Below are 16,891 nucleotides of genomic sequence, written 5' to 3' on the forward strand. Positions count from 1 at the left end.
TTCCTGAAATTATATTAAATATAGGTGGTTGTGATAAGCAGAGTTTACTGCTGAAAGGGAGAGCTGACGAGAGAGGGAATTGCTCCTTTGATTTAACAGATACTGATTAGCCTAAAAATATTCATTTGGGATAAAAGTAAATGGGGGGAGAATTGGGTAATCATGATCTCAAATAGTTCAGGATGTGCGTGGACTCAATAACAAGTTTGGTATTTTCTGCAAATATAAAGTAAAAAATGACACTGAGGCTACTCAGTGAACAGTTATTAATTAATAGTTAGGTATGTTTAAGCTTAAAAATGGAGATACAATCTATTTCCAGAGATTACTGCCAAAATCCTTAGTTTTTATTAAGACATTATTGTGAAGGGTCTGATTTCCCCTCTGTTTTTTTGTGCTTTTCAAAAATATATTTTCTTTAGCTTTTTCCTATCTCATCTGGTAACTCCCAGAACAGCTGAACACAAACACCTCAAATATGGTACTTGAAGGGGCAAAAAGTATTTTACAAGTGGAAGGAAGGATGTAAATGCATGGGAGGGTAAAAGCTGTTTTGCAATTTAATAATTTAACCATACCAAAGATATGTAGAGAAGAGAGAAACTTCAAAAGGAAAATGTTGGGACACTAAGGCAAAGACCACAGGAAAACACATCTGATCTTACTTCAATTTTGAAAAGTAGATACACGGTGCTCTAGTTGAATTTCTGAGCACCTTGGATACGAGTCCATTGATTTATTGTTTCTTCAAGGAAGCTTTTGTGTCACTGCATGCAAATTTGCTTTATATCAAGCCTTTACTGCAGACTTCAGCTCAGAATACTCAATAGAAATGAAGAATATTGTTCAACAGCAAGAATAAAAGAATAATTGCTTTATTCTTTCTCTTATTTTGAACAAGAAAATGATGGCAATTTACAAATATGGGTTAAAAGAAAAAAAAAAAGAGGGAGGAAATAAGAAATAAGTAGGGAAAAGGAGTTGAAGAGATCCCAGTGGGATTCTGATGCAGGAGAATTCCCCTTCCCTCCCCTGCTCTGGAGGCCAAGGGTAGATGAGCAGGGTCATGCTGCCCCTGGGGTGGAGGGAGAATAAATTTCAGGGCTGGGAAGGCAAATCCACAAACCTGTTTGCAAGAAGTGCACTTGTAAATGGTTTCCTCTGCTAGTAATGCCCTTTCTGAAAGCTGATTTCTGCAGCTTTCAGCAAATCCTGGTCACACTGATAAAACTTGTAGGAGTCTGGAAATTGTGGAAATTCAGTGGCAAAGTTCCAATTTATAGCATACTGTTACATTTTAATGTCAACTTCTTCCCTTTAAGCAAACTAACCAAGTTAGCCTCAGTTGTTATTTGCTTTTCTATAAGTCACTTTGAACTCTGCTGGTGGAAAACATTGCACAAGAGCTGGGTATTAACATTATATATGAAAGAAAAAAATCTGTATATAAGACCTGGGCACAGTATTTCACACAGTGCTGGTATGGGTTGATGTTAACATTAATTTATTTCTGAACCATAAGTTATTGCTCTTCCTGCATCCTGCTTTGAGATGGAGAAAATGAGGTATTGAAAGATTGAAGCCAAATGAGCTTTTACTTAGTGACAAGCCCATTTTTGGTAGGAATAATAAAACATTCACTTCCTTACCAGCTATCCTTTACTTAAAACTGAGTTTTTGATAGATGGTGTGGAAATTTCAGGATATGGATGCAGAGTTGGAGGCAGGGGCAGCACTTCAGAGAAAATGAAACCCAGAGGATGGAGAGAATGCAAAGAAACCCCTGAAATCAGCTCTTCACTCTGAGACAGGCAATGCACTGGAATAAAGAAAACTCATTCTGTAGCAGTAGATGCAGAATATCACGCTTGGATATCAGGGAAAGCCATGGAAAACAGAGCTAAAATCATCTATGGCAAAATGATGCTCAAGATCTGGATAGATTCTGGAGGGACCTGGGACACAAAGGGAAAAGGAGGTGGAAAATATTAAACTGATCTTTAGAGTCTTAAGGAAGATGAGTACAGGCAGGCAGGGGGAAGTTTAGATCAATGCACATTTCATTTATGTAGCTGATAAGCTGCTCAGAAAACTTTTAGAAGCTTTTGTTCTTTGTTTTCTTTGTTTACCCCCTTTTTGGTTTTCATTTTCATTTTTTTCTGTTATTTTTTCCCCTTTACTACAGTGGTTCTTAGATTAATGGTTCCTGTGGAGCACAAAATGTCACTCTTCACAGAAATCTGGGCTTTTCTTTCCATTAATAGCAAGATCCTGTCCAAAATTGCAGAAACTGGTGCTCTTAGTGTTTTCTCAGTGTCTGTAAGAAGGGTTTAGTTGATTTATGACTCCCCATTTTTTTTAGCTCTGTGCTATACAATGGATATATTCCCCTTCTCTGCCTGTGAATGTGTTCACCTGTTTCTCTCTTTGGATTTTAAGAGCTTCAAAGTGTTTCTTGTTTTCACATAAGGATGTAAAATACAGATACAGATGAACTTTCTGTGATTTAATCCAATAATAAATAATCCTTCATTGGCTGCCCTTCAGTGACACAATTTTCTGTCTTGTCTTAACTGATTTGGAGGAAAAAGGGATCTGTGGAACCTTGCTGTGCTTAGAGAGGAAATTATTATTTTTATTCATTATCTTAACATCTGAGGAATAGAAAAGATAAAATTATACAAAATAAGTGGTAAAATGTATGAAAAGAATCTCAACAAATTTGATTTGTTTTTCCATTGCATTCTCTCTAGGTAACAACATGATATTTCTTACAGCTCCTCTTCCCACTGTTGACTAATAAAGTAGCTAATGATCTGCTATGTCTAAACAAAGTACAAATATTTCCAAAGATCTTAACATTTCTTGGTAAACATTATATGAAAAGGGATTAATCTGAGCAGAAGCACTTTCTGATACATAATTATTTTGCTGTTTCATACTGTGATCCAATATATCAATGAATCATGCATTAATACCTCCTTTAAACACCTCCAAAAATGGGACATAGAGATTATATTTCCTATTCCTCTGAAAGTGTCTGGAAGTGTCTAATGACTTTTTCTTTATTAAACCATAACATGGATGCTTTAACTTGCTTTAAATGCTTTTTTTTTTTTTTTTTTTTTTTTTTTTTTTTTTTTTTTTTTAGGAAAATGATGGAGTTGGAACAAACTATGGAAGAGAGGAATTGTTAGCAATAAACTCTTTGCTTGTGCTCATGTGGGACACAGGATCTGAGATTTCCAGGTTGGAATAAATCAAGGGCATCCGTGGAAGGGATTTCCTCCTGATTTCCCTGTCACCTGAGGAGAGATGCAATTTGCTTCTCCTTTATCCCATCTGCTTGGCAAACAACCCACGACCACCTGAGGTGGGGGAAACACTTTAATGTCCTTTGCCACAGCTCAGGCTGGCTGATAATTGATCAGAGAGGCTGCATTTCTCTGCCTGGTGAATAAACAGCACAAAAGAGTTTTACCCAGCCTTGAGAGATCCTCACAGGGGCTCAGGCACAGAGCTGAGCCAGGGACAAGTGCCAGGATTCCAGAGATGTCCATCTGTGCTTGGGATCACTGCTCTCATCATCCCTGGCACTGCTGGGTCTGGGATGGCTCTGGGCAGGAACTGCAGAACCCCACACTCAGACAAAGAGCCAAGAACTGGAGTTTAAAATCTCATATTTGGGACTCATTACCTGTGTGGGTGGAGTTCTGTAGCCTGTGATGGTGACTCAGCTCTCATCTGATTCTGGTCTGATTAATGAACTCATTAAACTTCAGCTCCTTGCTCGTGACCAAGACCTCCACACAAATCTGGTGTGGGGTGAATTAAATGCTCTTGTGGGTGTCTGTGTGGCAGGAATATTAAAAAACCCAACATGTCTCACACAATGATATACCTGGCTTGGAACCATCATAAAAAGTTTCTGACTTCACTGGTAACAATACAGATACTTTACAGATATTTCTCAGCCAGTTTCTTTTTTCAGCCCCTTGGAAATAATGGATTCTGCTGCCTTTTACACACAGTCATGAACAATTGCAGATGGGGACATTGCTTTATGAGCCCTTTCCAAATCATTAAAAATACATATATTGAGCTACCCAGTGCTGTAAAACTTGAGTCACTGTGCAGCTCATGAAAATACTTCTGAAGGGTATAAAAAGTGCCATTCTTTCCATTTTTAATTAGTTTCTTTTGTGCTTAAGTGCCTTTAACAATGAGAAGGTGGCAAGTTTTGGGTGGGTTTTTTTTGCATATAGGCAGAATGCACCAATTCAGCATTAATAAGGCAGAGCCCTTTCCTTAATCCTGGAATTTTTTACTCTGCCTTACAGAAGTCTCTCTAAGATGTCTGCATGCTTATGTGAAACCAACTCACTTGTAAGCCTCCATCATTAAAAGTGAAATGTAAATTGGAATGCAGAAGAAAATATGAACTGATTTTGGGAGGTCCAATTTCTGATTAAAAATTGTAGGATTCCTTTGTTTTCCTCGTGGTGTCAGAGCAGGAAAGAGAAATCACTGCAATATCTCAGTTGCAGATCCACAAACACTGGTAAAAACATGAGAAAAATGAAGAATTAGCATCCAAGATACCAGAAACCAATAGAAATAGTGATGGCAACAAGCTGTAGTGCATCACCCTGCTTTGATATATTTGAATACAAGTTCAGATGGATGTTGCATCTATTCCTGCATTTAAATATTTTATTAAAATTGTATTTGTAAGACAAATAGAGAAGCTACTTCAAAGTTTAATGGACCTTTATTACAAATGGACTGACTATATGTGGTATTCAACTGAGAAACATTCTTTCTGAAAAAAAGCAATTATAAATAGAAATAAAACAAGTCCACTTCAGTATTTCTTGAATACAATGTTCCTCTGGGATGTCAGAGGACTTTGGAACCAAGTGTGTCACTTTTGTTTGCCTTGAACATGCAGTAATGTTAGGGAAATAACAACTTGTCCCAGAACACTTGGGCCAAGCTTGATCTCAAGCAGTGAGGGTGTGATCAGGGAACTGAAAAACCCTGTGCCTGCTGCTCTGCCCCAGCACCTGGATTCTGGAAGAGAGAGGAACTGGGGGCAGTAACAGCTGTCAGAACCTTGGATACTGGGATTTAGAGATACCTGTCAGGCACATTTTCATTTCTGTGTGCTTACCCAGCTCAGCTGGCCCAGACTGTGTCAATAAACCAGCTCCTCTCTGAGCTGGGCTTTGGGCTTCAGCTGAGCTCAGCTTGGCACTGGGCATCCCCTGAATTCCTGACCTGCAGGTGCAGTGTGCTGATGCTGTCCTGAGCACTGGGAAATGGATGACAGAGTATCTGGCAGGGGAACCTGGTCAAAGGAGGGATAAACAGGCTCCAGTTGTTCCTGCATGGCTCCAGGCACGTGGCAAGGCAAAGGTGCAGCTGGGAGTTTGGGAACTTATTCCCCATGGGAATAATGATCATAGGTGACATATTAAAACTCAAAACCCTAAAAATGTTAAACTAACCTATTTACAATGATGGTAGTGAGAAGATTTGGGCAAGATATTGGCATTGGGGAAGATGCTCTTTGTTATGCTTTTTACAGAGTGCACCTTTAATGCAATGGTCTGGGAGGATGAATCAGTAAAAAAAAAACCTGGTCTGGAAATTTGCCTAAGATGGAGGTACACACCTTTCTAACTTTTTTTTTTTTTTTTTTTTTTTTTTTTTGTAAGTTCTACCTGGCCATTCAGTTTCACTATGAACATTTTATTCAGCTTTCCTTTTAACTTTACTTTTTAATGTTTCTGAGAGAAACTTTAAAATACATATCTGGAGGTTCTTTCTCCTGTGGCATTATTCAATTTTAGTTTTCATAGATGTCAGGTTATAACCCTTCCTAATTAGATTTTGGTAACATTTTCTCTTTTTTTTTCTTTAGATGAATATAAAATTTTGAAAGAGTTTTAGTAAAAGCCTATTTATAGAAACAGTCCCTCTGAAGCCTTATACAACTTACTCACTCAGGTCATTATCTTTCTGGCTTTGTTCTCCTCCTCTTTTCCTCCTCCCCATGGCTGTCAATCCACCTGGCTACCATAGGAAAATGTAAAAATTTTCTGCACATTGCACCGCTTAAACAAATAATCTAAAAAACTCTAAATTTTAGGAATGTTTTATTCACTTTTTCTTATTGTTATTATTATTTTTTAAGCATTTCAGAAATATGTGCACAGAAAATTTATATCTCATTTATAAGTGTCTCATCTGGTGGGGATGAGCTTCCAGTAGAGTCCAAACCAAGACTTGGTTTCAAGTTATGGATGCACTGCTTGCATCTCTCCTGTCTCCCCCACAGCTGTCCTTTCTTCTCAGCTCCTTCTGACAATTCTCAGTGAGAGCAGGTATTTCTATCATAAAAATTATTTTAATAAAGGTTTTTCTTAAAATACCTTGTGACCTTAAAGTAAATAATGGGCACATTTAGACACGTGCAACACGAATAATCTTAACACATATGGAACTTCACTTTTTTTAAGGAGTGTTGGTGTGGATGCTCATGAGGAATTCATTCCACTGTTCTGATTATCTTCATTTTCCCATTATTGTGAAACACTGTGGGAATTTTCTCATCAATTAAACCAGTTGGGATTTAGGGCTCTGAATGCATCTTGTATTTGATGGAGCTCACCACTGGAAATTGTTGTGGGCAGAACTTTGTCTCAGCCTGGCTGGGAGCTGCTGCCTCCCTCTGCAGCTCTCATCTCTGTGTAGCTCAGGCTTTGTTCTTAGGCAGCTCAGCCAAAAATGGAGACAAATCCCCCATCTCCAGAGCAGCACTCTCAGATCTGTATCACAGAACCACAGGAAAATTTAGGTTGGGATGGAGATCATGAGGACATCTGCTGCAGTGCCCCAGCCTGGGGCAGAGCTTTGAAGTCAGATCCATTTCAAAGCTCAGTCCAGTGGCTCAGCTGCCCTTCCAGCCAAGCTTTCAGCATTTCAGAGGCTGCAGATTCCACAGCCTCTCTGGGCTTTGGTCCATGTTAAACCACTTGAAATGAGAGGAGTTTTACCCCAGTCTCTGAGCTGTTTCCTTGCTGTGAGAGGTGTCCATTGCCTCCAGCCATCTCTGAGAGCAGCCTGTCTCTGTTCCCCTACACAAATTTCCCCTTGACCCTCACTGCTCCATTTCTCTCCAGGCTTCCATCCCCACCCCCACAGGTCTCATCCGAGGCTCTCTTGGTACTCAGCACCAAGGATGGACTCACCCCACTTTGTCAGAGCTCTGCTGTGCCTGGATATTTACTGCCAAACAGATCATCAGCATCCCCTTCCTGGGAAATACCTGGGCACACTTCTCCAATTTTGCTGGGAAGGAAAAGAACAATCAGTCCCCACTTTATATTGCAATAGTGTCTGTATGAGGATGAAATACTTTGTCCATTGTGCTGGTGAAACCTGGCACCAGCCTTTTACCTAATTTCTCAATCCAAGGGCATGACTCCTCTTTCCCCATCCTACCCCTCGTGCCTAAAATTGTCATTGGATCCTGCTGGAAACAGGGAAAAGCAGCCTTGAGGCCTGAGGTTTCTCAGACTGCTCAAGGAAAAGAAATTATAACAATGATTATCACCTGCTGGAGATGTGCACTATGTGATATTTTGCAGAAAGCATGATTTCAAAGAGGTATTGCTTTCTTGGACCAATGAGCCTTTTCTATTGTTTTGCACAAACTACCCGATATAAGTGCAGTGTTTCTTTAAATAAAGCTCTCTTTTACTTCTCCATTGCATGAAGAACTATGTTTCATTATCCTTTCCACCACTCCTACAGCCAAAATGCAACATAAAATCACCTGCACAGGCACAGATTGACCCAGGACTCCCATTGTGCAGAGTTTGCACAGGCAGAATTCAGCATTCAGAAGTGGCAGAATTTTTTTCTAGACCACCTTCATTCCTCCTGGATTAGTACAGCATCCTTATCAACAAAATATTTCTTATTGAAGTTCAGAGACACTGCACATCCCTTTTTGTTGGTTGCTTTCCCTTGTGTCTCCTCCTGTGTTTTAATAATCTGTGCTATTTTTATTTATCATAAGCAAATAGTCTCAGACTAAATTAAACAAACCACTAGGACCTTAATTTGCCAAGCATTACCAAGGGTTTTTTTGTTTAATTAAAAATACTTGAAAGATTCTGACTAAAAAGGCCAGGGAATAGTAGTCAAAGGAAATACTATCTAAAAAAAGTAATTGCTTATTTCATGTGGGCAGCTCAGGTTAAATATCTCAAAGGAACAGACACATTTTGAAATTTTGAAATAGCTAAATTACTGTTTCTGAAAGGAAGAAGGATTTTTCTGTAATTTGATTCATTAAGATCTAAATAGAGAATGCTTGTTGCTTTACCTGAGGTGCAATTACCACACCACCTTTTTCATTTATACAACCTGTTATCTAAGCATGCTTCAAGCCAAAGATATTTCCGGATTTGTTTTGTTGTTTTTTTAATCCTCAGTTACAATGTTATGGTAATAAAAAAAAAATTAAAAAATCATGTTTAGGGGAGAGTTTGAACATTCTGAAGCTGTAGCTTATAGAGTAGCAAGTAGAATGGTTCATAGCTAGATCTGTATATCAAATATTTTCTGGGAATTTTAATTTAAATCCCAAAATATTTAAGAATATAGTTAGCTGTGTTTACAATGATTTGGTGTGTCTGAAGCAGGAGTCCAGCTTTGCCCTCTGTATTTCCTCCAATCCATTTCAGACCACCCTGGCAAGCACAGGACCCCTCAGCAAACATTTCAGGATTGCTTTTCCCAGGATTAGTGGACTGGCTTGGGGGCCTTTGTGCTTCTGGTTGTGCATTTTCAAACAGATTTGTAATACCATATCTATTTAATGGGAAATAATAATGACAGAGAAATAAAATTGCACAACCCCAGGTGGGTCAGGGTGAATTTGAACACTTCATTATTTTAAAGAGCTTTTCTAACCTAAATAATTCTATGATTTATCACCATGGTCTGTTAGCCTGCAATAAAAGGGAAACACAACCAGGGGTGGTGATAAAAATGTGGAGGTATATTTATTGGACACAGAGAGCAATGATTGATTCGTTTTACCAGTTCTTTCAGCAGATGTCAAGGAGTTTAGGTAACTAAAGGTGTCCCCAGCACTGATGTGTGATGCCCTCAGGTCCACAGAGAGACACAAAGATCAGCAAAAGGAAATTGTGCTGAAATATGAAATACAACCAGCCCTGGGCTGATGACACCCTGTAGTGCATTTTGGATAGAGACCAAGATTCCCATGGACTCCCCTTCCCCATGAACACTTTTGCACTGCTTCCTCCTGTTCTTCCTCTTCCTCCTGTTCCTCCTCTTCCTCCTCTTCCTACTCTCCCTCCTGCTTCCTCCTGTTCCTCCTCTTCCTCCTCTTCCTCCTCTCCCTCCTGCTTCCTCCTGCTTCCTCTTGCTGCCTCCTCTTCCTCCTGTAGTCTCCTGCTTCTTTCTGCTTCTTCCTGCTTTGTCCTGCATCCTCCCCTTCCACCTCCTTGCTCCTTTCTTCTGCTTCATCTCCTTCCTCCTCTTCCTCCTCTTCCTCCTCTTCCTCCCTCCTCCAGCCCCACTAACTCCTGGCAAATCCCCATATCTGCTGACCTAGATAAGAACCAGCCTGTGACTCAGTGTGCATTTAAAAAAAGACTGTGATTAATATTTCTTGATTTTTCTTGTTCCTTGCCAGTGCCTTTTGAACAATTATCATGTTAATAAATGATCAACATGTCAGTGACTAAAATAGCTTTTGAAGAAATTAGTGCAATGGACTAATCAGAAATCCACTGCACTGGTGCTGAAAAGTGATGACCAAGATAGGACTTGAACACTTGACTTTTTCCTCCTTCTGGCTTGCATTAATTGGGAATTTAAGAAAATGCTTTGACCTTTTTATAACATTGCTCAGATTATTTACAGCTCTGCTTGGAGTAACAGATTTCTTTTAATTTATGAGAATCCAAAGCTGCCCTAAGATTACAGGAAATTAGGGTCTGACTAGCCCTCTTCATCAGACTAATGATAGTGTATGGGAAACCCTTGGATGAGAAACAGTATAACAACTTGTGACAATTTACAGAATGAATATAAACTAGAAAAAAATCCTAGGCCTGGTATCAGGAGCCTGACTTTCAGTTATTTTGGTAGCTCTTAATGCTTTCTTAAATGCTCTTTAGAGCATTTGACCTACTCAATACACTAAAGTCCACTTGTAGAGGAAGAATCCCAAGCTGCTTTCCTTCAGCACAGCAGCAGAGCCCCAGGTATGGTCTGTGAGCTGCTCAGGGCTGCTCTGCTCACAGGGTGAGCACACCTGTGCAGGTGTTCTCAGGAAATATCCAGGCTGGGTAGGCACAGGCAGCCCTGCAAACCATTTCTGATCAGTCAGTGTCCTCACTCCATTCCCCCTGAGCACTCCCTTGACATTTCAGTGTTTATCAGTGGGCTGGGTGGGCTGCAGCCTCTATTTCTGACTTGATCTTATTGAGCAGAAGCGCTTAACTTCAGCAATAATTTACAGGATAGGGAGGCAGGCAGTGCTGACAAGAATTTCTGAGCAAGTGTAATTTTAAACCCAGCAAAGGTTTCACCTGGAGAAAAATGTACCACAGCTCCAAGTTTAGGCAGACTTGGGTGTCATTTCAGGTCAATATCACTTTTTTTTTTCAGCAGTCAGATGCAGTATTTAATTTATCTTGAAGAACTTGGGCTTGTTCTTGGTGATGATCTTTTTTAAAACAATACAGAATTATTCCCATTGAAAGCATAAGGTTTTTTTTTGCACACAGAAAAAATTCTACACACCTCATGCACATCCAGTAAGTACAAATAAATCTAATTTGGAGTTTGAATTAATACTATGCAAAAGAAACTTTTTTTGTTTAAATTAATAGTCTTACATCCAAAAATAAAACTCAGAGTGTATCAAACACATAAATATCTCAACATTAAACTGTGTATTTAACATAACATGATGAAACTTCTTGATGCAGTTTATCCTTGAAAAACCCAAATTTTTATGCAAAGATAAGTTTGCTTTTTTCTTGATCTGTTCAGTAAGAGTGTGAACTAAGATCTTGCTACAGAATCTATCATGAATAATAGGTTAAAAAAAAAAATTAGCACCATCTGTGATACTGTCTGCAGAGATGGAAATTAGGAGAAAAAGCCACCAAAAGCAGAGGTTTTTCATTCAAAGGTGAAGAAATTCAGCTTTCAAATAAATGTGTAAAAATACCCCTCTGATTTTTTACACTTAATGATTAGGATTCTTTTAGGAATGATTAGGAATTTTTAGGATTTTAATATAGTATTTTTATTTGCTTTCAAAAATCAAGCAACTGTTATAAGATAGACTTTCTACACCTGAGGTGCTCATCTAAAGATGATATAAATAAAATAAAACCCACAATCATTTGCATGCAGAGATTTGTTAATCTCTGAATCCCCTAATAAAAATGTGGCTTCTTGCAGATACCAGCAAACAAAACAAGTTGCAAGGCCAGGATTTGGAATTTTATAACATTATCATGCAGATTTTTTTATCCTCGGCTAATTAACATTGAGTAAAACCATTCCCTGATTTGAAAGGAGACTCTGCTCCCATTATTATCTCCTCCTGCATTGGCCATTGCTCTCCCCACATTTAGATGGGGTTTTGCTCTCTCCTTTTGCTTAATCCTCACTGCAGATGCAGCCTGACAATGAACTGGTCCAGGGTGCTCTGAGTCCTTGTTTCTGCTTTACATCCTGGAAAACTAAACAGAAAATGCCTGTCCTGTAAAGCCCTCAGGGCTGACAGGCAAGCTGAGTATGGAATTTGCTACTTCCCAGCAGTGGTGCTGCCTAGTGATGGATGAGGAATGCTGTGTGTCAGATTTCCTCTGCAGCTAATTCCTTAAAAATCATCCCTGTGCTGCAAGAGGGAGGTGGTTTTTATTACCAATTTAAAAAAAAACAAAAACAAAAACAAAAAAACAACTCATGTTGTCTGGAAAATGTATTGGCAATCATGCTTTGGTTGTATTTCATCTGGGAAAAAAATAAATAAAAAACCACTCCAATTCTGAAAGTGGGGGGAAAGCTGAGCAGGAGCTGCCCTGTGTTAGTAAATCATTACTTTTCTTCCCTTTTGTACTTTACTGAACCACTTAAAAACTAAAGTTCTTCTGGAAGCACAAAAAAGTCTTACTGACAAATATAGTAAAGCAATTTTCAGTAGAAACTCTTCATCTGTTTCTGTGTAGATCAAGAACAGAAAAACATAATCTGACTCTTTTTTGAGCCATTTCCATACCCTTAAGGTATTTCTGGGTAAGTTTGGTACCATCATTCATTTGAAAATTAAAATTAATCACAGTATTTGCAACACACCGGAGGAGTTATTGGGAAGCTAAAAGTGAGGATAAGTTTCCAAGCTCACGAGTCTTTACACTTTTATAAGTTTTGTTTCATCTGCATGTTGGGGTCAATTATCCAAACACAGCTGGTTCTGCTCTGATTTTTTGCCATTTAACAGTCCCCACCCCTCAGAGCAGGGCAATGAACAATTGACATTTCTCATTTATGAGGTGACTGAAGTAGGTGTGCCTACAGATTTTTGCATTTACCACTGGCAGTCTCACTATAGAAATTCCCTAATCCACTTCAAGCCCATAATTACTGTGGGGAGCCAGCTGAGCTGGAAATGGAAAAGCCCAAGGTGTGGAGAGCCTGCTGAGCTGACATTAACACCCAGCACAGAGGAGACACAGCCCTGTGGCCACATCTGCACCAGCACAGGAGCAGCTCAGCTGCTGCTCAGGCAGGAAAAGCATTTCAAGGCTGCTTGTGCAGTGTCAGATTTGAAAATTTGTGTTTATTCACCCCTGCTTGTAAAGTCTGCTGGGAAATGGGTGAACCCTGGCAAGGAAAGCCTGGAAAGTGGGATGTGACAGTGTTAAATTAAACTATCAGTAGTCATTTTTTTCTTGGTAAATTTCCTGCTCTTCTGTGATCATTGAGAATGACTTTAAGAGATGGGTTTTTAAAACTTTTTTTTCCTCTCTGAAAGTGAGAAATCTCAGCCAACCATATTCCAATGACCCTGCCAGGCTGCAGACAAGCCTGTCCCAGCCTAGTGGAGGAATCTTTTTTTTTAACTGAGATCCTCTATTATACATGAGTCTAAACTCCAGGTCCTGGCACTAAAGTCCCTTCCTTGTTGTCTGTGGATAGGAACATCTGCCAGTAAACTTCAGCCTTCCTGATGTACAGGCCTGAACTAATATTTGAGTCCTCTTTGGTGAATTAAAACTCTTCTTCTGCAGGGAGAGAGCTCTTTAGTCAGGTTAATGAAACCCAACAGTACTGCTGAGGTTGCAGCTGTTAGAAATTACAAAAAGAAGCAGACTTGTGCAAGCCTAGGGATCAGTGGAGTATTTTATGGCTTATACAAAGATTTGTAAGCAAGGAAAGAAAGAAAAAAAAAATCAAAGCAGGGGGCCCAAAAATGTTTAAATCAAAGAACTTTTTCTGGCTGAATTTTTCTAGCATCTTGGATGTCAACCTGATGGATGCTGCTCTCCCCTGCAAAGTTGTACTGAATATAATGGAACAACTTACTCTACTGAAGAGGAAGCTGAGAAAACTTAACAGAAAACCACTTGAAAATTCACAGTCTCCTTTCTGAGATGATCCTTAATATACTCAATAACACTAATAATAAGTAGCAAAATCCTTTGCTGTCCTGAGGCCAAAGCTGCTTTAATAAAGGAGAGAGAAGAGGCAGAAGATGTTGAGCCATGTCTGTCCTTCCAGTCTATCTAATTAACATTGAATATTAACTAAAATGTCAAGTAATCATCTCCAGTAAGTGATATGGAAATGAGTGTGCTTCAGCTAGAGAAAATTTACTGGCATTCTGTAATATATTCATACCAATGCTCAAGTGGCTCCATGTTTTCAAGCTTCTTTCTTTCCTCTCTTTTTTCTATTCATATTGACAAAACCCTATTCCTGAACAGCAGGTCTGGATTCACCATTATAACAACTGTAATCCTAATAATCCTATGTTAGTGTTCAGTATTTTTTAAAACAAATTCTCTTATTTTCATTGAACCTATTCTTTTGGCAAATACATTAATTTGGTATTTAAAAGGTCATCTTGAGCAATGCTTTGAAAATCTATCTTCACTGGTTTCAACCCAAAATCTCAGATTACAGGAGGTCTAAATTTTGAGCTGCATCTAAATTTTCCTGTCATAAATAATATTTATATTATTTTGTGAGGCATGGAGACCAATTCCTTCAAAATGCTTCTTAGATTCTGGGCTTATGTGAAAAAGTGTTAATATTTTATTTGCAGTTAGTTAGATTTGTACTTCATTTTCCTGCTCTCTGAGAACTGAATTTAACTCACAAATTTCCACTGATTGCACACCCAGATCTAACCTACAATGAGTTTTTATTTAGGGTTGTGGAACTGAAGCTGGACATCCCTCACAATATCCAGGGCCTGTTTCTATATCTTAACTGCCAAATCCTATTAAATATGGATTCCTAATGTCCATTTTCACCCATGCCCACAGACAAGGAATTTGCAAGTCTGCTCAGTTTTGATGTGAATTGCAAATTCTCAGAAGTGCTTGGAGGAAGAAAGCTCTTCCAGAGAATATTTGTGTTATCTCTTTTCTCCAGGTGTCTGGTTTTTAATGTTTGCAGAAGAAACATGAATACCATTTTGTAGGAAAAGTCTAAATGTCTCTATTTGTTATCAATGGCTTTTATGTCCACTTATTCCAGGAGCCTTTAGGGAGGATGTTACAAGGGCAAGCACTGGAAATCCCATAGAATGACAAAATGATGAAAGTGAGATGAATATGGGGCTGCCTTCATGGCTTTTATCATGGAATTTCACAGCAAAAAGCAAAGAGGGAGGTGGCTGCACTTCCAGCAGGGCAGAGAGAGAGAGACATCAGGCATGAGAAATCCAAACTCCCTTTGAGCTGAATGTAGGAAAATAATAGAAAAGATAAGTGAAACCTTTAAAAATCATAGCAATGTGTTCTTCAAATAGGAATGATTTAATCAGAGTCCTGTGGAAATTCCTACAAGACTCCCAGGCAGAAACTTTTCACAGCTATTTCATACAAGGTGCAGGTGTGGAAATGTTTTATTGTCCTGCCTTGCCAACCCTTTATGCCCTCAGAACCACAGAGTGATGGACTGTTGAGTCTCAGCTCCACACAGGGCAAAAACAGATATGCAAATACAAATAGATTGAAATCCAGATTGCTGGGAATCACTTGCACCCTTGGCCATAGAATCTGCAGCCTGTACTGCATTTCCAGCACAAATACAGCAGTTCCAGAAGCCAACCCAGGGTAGGTCTTTCAGAAAGATCAGCAATAAATGCCCAGCTATGGATAAAAAAGCTCTGGGCACTGCAGTTTCAATGCCTTGGACCACACTGAGCTCCTTCACTTGGGTATGTGCTGCCAGCAGACTCCTGGAAAAGTTTTGAGTGAGTTTAGTTCCATCATCAACAACTCAGTTCTGAGACCTTTCACAAGATCAGCCCTTGAAAGACCATTAAATTAACTTTCTGCCTAGATGCAAGGATTGCACACTACAGGAAATGTTTGCTGCAATTTCTTTTTGTGGCATAAAAATTGATGAATTTTCAGAAGTCATTATCTTCATCAAACCCAACCTGTTCTCATTAGACCTACTCCAAGAAGAGTTGATGTTCATTTGTTGCTGCTGCCATCTGCTTTTACTGCTGCAACAGACATTTGTGGGAAATTGGATATGGTAATGCTCTTTTTTCACCCCTTGTATAACAAAAAACTTATTTTGAAATGCTTCTGTCTGAAAAGCAGACCAAAATAAAGGAGAAAACAAACATGCAAGAAAAAGTTATTCAGCTTTCATTGCTACCAGCTACTCTAAGCAGTTTGAACTAGTTTGGTATTTTATTTCCCAAATGTTTTATTGCAGTCAAAAGTCTATGAAAAAAGTCAAATTACCCATTTTATTACTGTTAGAATTTCTACTGCCAGTGTCCACTATCACCTCACCTCTTTCAACAGATCAGGATCAAATGAGTTTTATGAGAGTGCAGATGAAGGGTGAAATTCTTCCTGACTGCTCCACCTGAACACACATTCAACCAGTAGGAGCTGAACATTGAGGATTTTATTGCAGCCTTTCTTTTGGGCTATTAAATGGGGAATTTAAAAAATAAATCTGTATTTTCCTTTTATTTAAAGGTTTCATAATGGAGTGGCACAGTGCATTCAGTATGGCTGAACTGTATCAGCTTCCTGTAGTAAAGATAATAATTTAACCCCTAAATATTCTCATTTTCCTCTTCTGAGAAGGTTTTGTTCTGTTTACTCAAATGAGATTGAGCTCTTTTGAATTCTCATGGTTTTTGTCATAATTTTTGTTCTTGTGCCAACAAGAAAACTGAACAAGGGCAAAATGCCATTGGCTAAATATACTGTGGTGTCAAAAATTATGATCAATAATAACAAGGAAGGAAGGCAGACTGTTTATTCTGGAAACAGAATCTGTATTTTAATGGGAAAGGTGAATAATAAATACTACTAATAAATAAAATGAATGGTAAATAAAAGGTAAAATAAATTAAGATGCAAAGTAAATACTACTTATGAAAACCTAAATAGGACTGTCTTGCTGTCTGTGACATGACAGAATGGTTGTATCTGAAAATTTACTTTATTTTAAAATAGGACTCAGCTGGGACACACCATTTTGAGCTCAGAGTTTAGTTGAGCAATTCCACAACCTCCCAAAATATTATCCTTCTGTAAACTTTATCTGATAGCAAATATTT

The sequence above is a fragment of the Erithacus rubecula genome (assembly GCF_903797595.1).
Source record: "Erithacus rubecula genome assembly, chromosome: 9".
NCBI classification, from domain to species: domain Eukaryota; kingdom Metazoa; phylum Chordata; class Aves; order Passeriformes; family Muscicapidae; genus Erithacus; species Erithacus rubecula.